Here is a 6,039-nt window from a genome sequence, read left to right on the forward strand (position 1 = left end):
GGGAAAGGCTGAACTGACCGAGCAGGTTCAGTCAGGGAACACAGGCCAGTAGAGCAGGACCTAAGTGGCATCCAGGTGAGATGGCCCGTGAGGTCCAGAGTTGAGCTAAGTCTGCTGCATCCAAATGGAGCCTGGACTGTTAGCTAGAAATGCCTGTAAGTGGGGTGGACTACAAAATCTGGAGGCAGCCCTGTTGAGGTAGCCAGAGAGGGCCCCAAGGAGAGCTTAGTCTGGCAGAATTGAACAAAGCCTAAGAGGCTAGCTTGAGGGTGCAGATAGTTCACAAAATCTGTAGATGGATATGGAAAGGTGGCTCAAGTGGCCAGAGGTGGTCAGAGTCTGGCAGATTGGAGCTGAGCCTGGAAGACAGGCAGGTGCACCAAATTTGGAGATGGATGAGGGTGATCTACAAGTCGGGCTGTCAGTTGTGCCCTCCTCTGGGCTAGGGAATGGTCTAGAGTGAAACACTGTAGCATTGTTTTCTCCCCTCTGAACTGTAGGGGTGCCCTGGCATCGTCCTCTCTGTCAGGTATCCTTCCCCTTTCCTTTGGTCACATTAAAGTTCAGGTAAGTCCCAAAAAGCTGCAGTATAGGGCCCTAGGGGGTATGTAGCAACTTCTGGTGTCTCTGAAAGGAGAGAGAGAGTAGGCCCACTAGCTAGTCAGAGGGAATGTCCAGATCCCTCAACCTTTGTTGAGGAGGAGAGGATGCCCTCACACATCATCTTTTGGAGGCAGGGGAATGGACAATTTTCAGTCTCCAGCACCAAGCGAGGCCAGTAGGCTTTAGTTACTGGGGTATCCGCCCTGATTCTCTAGATCACAGAGGCATCCTCACCTACGTACTATGCCTTCCTGGCCCTCAGGACTGTGAGATGTCAAATCTCCTGTTCCCAAATAAATTCTGGGCTTTATCTGTGAATTGGCTCTCAATATGGTTTTGGGGTCTAGGGACTTAGGGAGCTGGGAGTCCAATGTTTTCTCTGAAGTGAGACATTCATGCAATACCCTTCAACGAGTGTTAGCTCTGTGTCCATTTCTTTGCTCTCCTGCAGTTGGAGAATGCTGGGGTCTAAGATGGGAGTACAGAATTTGGGGTTTCAGAGGAGAGTTCCTCTCTCCTTCTCCCCCATGGTGAGGAAGGCACTAGAGCCTCTGTAAGTTCACTATTGAAGTTCTCTTTACAATTCTTACTTGAGATTCAGGAGGGCCATAGCTTCCAAGACTTTTCCTTGTACTTGTTCAGTCTCAACTGACTTCTCCACATGAAGTGTAGGCCTTTATTCAACTTTTGGCCTTTCTTCTCAGAGAGATGCCATGGGGAGTGTATCTTGGGTGATCTTGTCTTCCTTATCAATTTAAATAGATGATAAAATTGTCCCAGTATTAAAAAAAAAACAGATTTCTTGTTAAATAAAATAACAAATTAAAAATACTTTAAAAGCTCCAGGTTTAAAATATAATGAGATGCTGATATATAACAGATCTTGCAAATTAAAAAGGGAAGTGAGGCAGAAAACAAAGTAAATTCAACAAATGTTGAAATTTTAGTAGTAGGCATACCAAAATTTTAATAAATATTCTAGATACTTGTTTTCAATTTTTGTACTCTTATAAATGATCTGTGATTCAACTACCTTTTATATAGATATAGGTGTTCATTGCTTTTGAAAAATTCCAAGCAATGTTAGGTCATAAGACATACACATTTTAAAGGTATTTTGTATAAATATGTGGATGTGTGTGTATCTAGTCAATACCTATGCCAAAAAAGCTAAACCAATTTTCATTCTAATAGCCCCAATTCATCAACATTTACTATTTAAATATGTTAAATACATTATGTGTAATATCATACATAAGCCTTCCAAGGACTCTGTGAGTTTTATATCATCATGTTCAGTTATTGGAGGAAAAAAAATCACAAAAGTAAGAAGGTTACAGTTTCTTACCAAGTTTAAAAAGTGAATAACAAACAATATAAGAATTTCAATCCACAGCTTATCTGATTTCTAAAACCATTACATGCCTCAAATTGAGCCATGAAAAAGATCACTAGTTTCTCTATGTTTTCCTTGATTGGCTTTTACTATTCTTTTACATCTTTGCTACTCTATCTCATCAATCTAATTTACATTTCCTTAATAACCAGTAAAGGCTGAACATTTTATTTTAATGTTTACTGGCAATTTGCATTTCTACTTTTGCAAACTGCTTATTCATGAATAGGGTGCCTGTCTCTTTTGGATTTGTTTGTAAAATCCTTTCAGAACTATAGAGAGCAATGCCCTTAAAACTATATTAAGAATATTTTAACAGGGGCAAGCAAGTAGCATAGTAGCTAGGAACTGGACTTCCACATTATCAACTGTGTTTTGAGTCCTAGACCTGGCAGTTTGAAACACACTGGGCGTGTGTGCATGCGTGCCCAAAGTCCCAGGAGGAGAATTGAGGAGAAGAAATTGTGTCATGACCATTCCCCCCGGGGAGGTGATTTCTCACTTTTTCTCTCTCTCTTTCTGTTCTCTGGTAAGAACACATGGACTATAGCAAAAATCTCTCTCTCAAAAAAAAAAAAAAAAAAAGAAAGAAAGAAAGAAAAAGAAAAAAGAAAGGAAGAACGTAGTGCTTGTGTAATTGCTTTCTGTTAAATGAGTCAAGATTTTGGCATTATACTTAATGAGTAATAAAAAGAGCTTTATTCATTTATTTTAAGTGTATAGTTTTGATTATTCTGGTGGTGTCTCCCATCCTTCTAGATCTAAATAACAGAAGGTAAGGTTTTTCTCATCTCTGCTACCACAAACCTCACATTGGGATTCAAAACACGTAGAAACACAATAATGTGGGATTTAGCTAACTCCAAGTGTTACAGACTAAGGGTAGTGAATAGCTTGACATTTTTATTCTTTTTAATGGTGGTAATTTTATATCCTTTGCTCAATTTTAGTAAGTACTAGAGGATAGCATTGTCATGTGAACCTAAATAGCTTTTTAGGAACTAAAGGGATGGTAACCTTGACTTACCAACTTTGCAGGCAACAACACAAACTCCAAGTCAGTTTATTGATTGAAAGGACGATTCACCAGCCCACTTATATAAAAGGCTATTTCAACAACTAGAACAGAAAGGTTTCAAATGTCAACAGTTCACACTGTATATTGCCAAACTGCAACCTAAATGATCTTCGCTTTGATTTTGCCAGTTTTTCTCTAAATTTTCTTTTTTATTCTTAAAGCAATGGTGGAAAAAAAAAAAAAAAGAAATATCAGGGCCAGCAGGTGGCATGGTGGTTGCAGCACTGGACTCCAGCATAATTGACCACTGCTGAAGTCCTGGACCTGGCAGCTTGCTCTCTCACTTACCCTTGCTCTTTCTCTCTCTCACTCTCTGTCTTTCTGATAAGTGCTTGTGCCCTGTGGGAAATTAATAATAATAATACAAATTAATAGTTATTTAAAAATATTAAAATTAAAAAGATCTATAGGTAGAATAAGAGTGAATCTGAATTTTATATTCAATATTTGTCCACTTGAGTTATCAAAGTCAATTGTTCTGCTGTTAACTTCTTTCTGTGACTATGCTGTATTGCTATACAGGAAGTACTGAATTTTCTTCTCTATTTGTTCTAAAGCATGCATCCAATGGATTGTCTTTACCTCAAGCTTATCTAATTTATGCAGTAATGTGATGTTAATCCTGAATTACTTCTTCAAGTAGGTAAAGTGGTCTTCATTTTAAGAGTGATAAAAGAGAAACTCTATTAGATATTTAGACATAAATAGATACTTAAATAGTCAATGAAGTATTACTTAGAGTAATTGCTCTTAAGTAATTACAATTTTAGTATAATATGCATGCCAATCACACACAAATGTGATCAACCATCCAAATGTTCATTTAACTAACTTATATACACAAAAATAGATGCTAACTACTGTATATCAAAGTATAGCTCCCCCTACTGTAAAATGCTAAATTAACCAGTTCATTTTAGAGTTTGATTTTAGATTGCTCAATTATGCTGTTCCCATTATCATGAAAAGGCTACTGTTACTACTTTTATTCCACTAAGTTATTAATACAAATTAGCATAACTTTGTAATTCTATTAAAAATAGCAGAAAGTATAAATCAGTAGCATTATTAATTTTATTTAAATATTTATTTAATTTATTATTGTTCAGTTTTTGTCATAGAACTCATGTGCTCACCAGAGAGAGACAGAGAGAATGAGAGGGAAAGCAAGAAATCACCCCCCAAGAGGGATGGCCACACCACAATCCCTTCTCCATTCCCTTCTCCTCTTAGGATTCTGGACACACATGCACATGTGCCCACTATGATTTTCAAGCCAGTGGGTCCAGGACTTGAACTGCTGTCAGCCTTGTGAGAGTTCAGCACCTTGGCTACTATGCCTTTTTCTGGCTCCTGGTTACTGCTTTTTAAAAGATACAATCTTATTGTGCTGCGGTAAAGTTCTAAGGTTGCACTTTACTTGAGAGATTGAGAGCGTAGTACATTTAGTAAGAGAAGGGAGGTAGAGAAAAGGAGGGGACAAAGGAAAAAAAGAAAGAAGACATGGAGAGAACACTATGTTTTCATATGGCATAAATAATGGTTCAAACTTACTCAGATGATAAAAGGTAAAGAAATCCCAAGCTGACAATCAGGCTGGAAAACATGTTTTAAAGTAATTAAAATGTTCGAACATGTTTCGATGTAACCCCCATAAAAATACTAGCAAATTATTTTAGGTATATGTACAAATTGATTCAAAAATATTTATGGAAAATTAAAATGCCAAATATGGCCAACACATTATTGAAGAAAAATGAGGTTGGAGGGATGATACTAACCTGACTTCAAGGCTTACTGTAAATCTGCCATCACTGAGTGTAACAGTGCTGAAAAGCTAGACAAATAGATCAATGAAACAGACTAAAGAGCCTGGAAATAGCCCTACATATAGTCAACTGACTCCTGATGAAGAAGCAATAGCAAAGCTGTAGAAAAGACAGTCATTCAACAAATGCTACTGGAACTACTGAACACCCACATGAACAAATCAAGAGACAAACCATATACCTTTCACAAAAATTATCTCAAAATGGATCACAAACCTAAATGTAAACTTCAAATTGTTTAGAGCTTCCAGAAAAAAAGAAAAGAAAGAACTATGGGAGAAAATCAAGATGTCATTGAGGTTGGTGATGACTTTACTGATAAAACATCAAAGGTAAAATTTATGAAAAATAATAAGCGGGACTTCCCTAATATGGAAAAATGTCTGCCCTACAAAAGACTCTGTCAAAAGAATAAGACAAGCCAGACTGGGAGAAAATATGTGGAAAAACTACATCTGATACACATCCATTATCTAAATTATACCAAAACCTCTTAAAAACTCAACAATAAACAATCAACCCAATTAAAAAACTAGACCACAGATCTTAATAGACACCTCTGGTAAGGAGATATACAGACAGCAAATAAACATATGAAAAAGTGATCTACATAATAAGTCATCAGGGGAATGCAAATAAAGGAGATACCACTGCATGCTTATTTTAATGACCAAAATGCAGGACACTAAAAGCACCAAAAGCTGGTGGACATGTGGAACAAGGACACCTCCTGCTATTAGAAAAGCAGAATAGCATGGCCACTTTGGAAGACAGTTTGGCAATTTCTTACAAAACCTAACATACTTGGGGACTAGCAGTCAGCATAATGGCTATGTCACTGGACTCCCACGTAGTCGACCGCGGTTCGTGTCCCGGACCCGGTGGCTTAAAACTCAAGCCAGGCGTGTGTGCATGCGTGCCCAAGATCCCGAGAGAAGAATGGAGGAGAAGGGATTGCGGCGTGACCATCTCCTCTGGGGTGTGATTTCTTGCTTTCTGTCCGTATGTCTCTACTTGTCTGTCTGGAGAGTGCACGCACCCTATAGCGAAAACCTCTCCAAAAAACAAAACAAAACAAAACAAAACCTAACATACTTGTACTATACTGTCCATCAATCATGCACCTAAGCATT

Source organism: Tupaia chinensis, unplaced genomic scaffold (genome assembly GCF_000334495.1).
Source record: "Tupaia chinensis unplaced genomic scaffold, TupChi_1.0 Scaffold000478_3, whole genome shotgun sequence".
In the NCBI taxonomy this organism is placed as follows: Eukaryota; Metazoa; Chordata; class Mammalia; order Scandentia; family Tupaiidae; genus Tupaia; species Tupaia belangeri.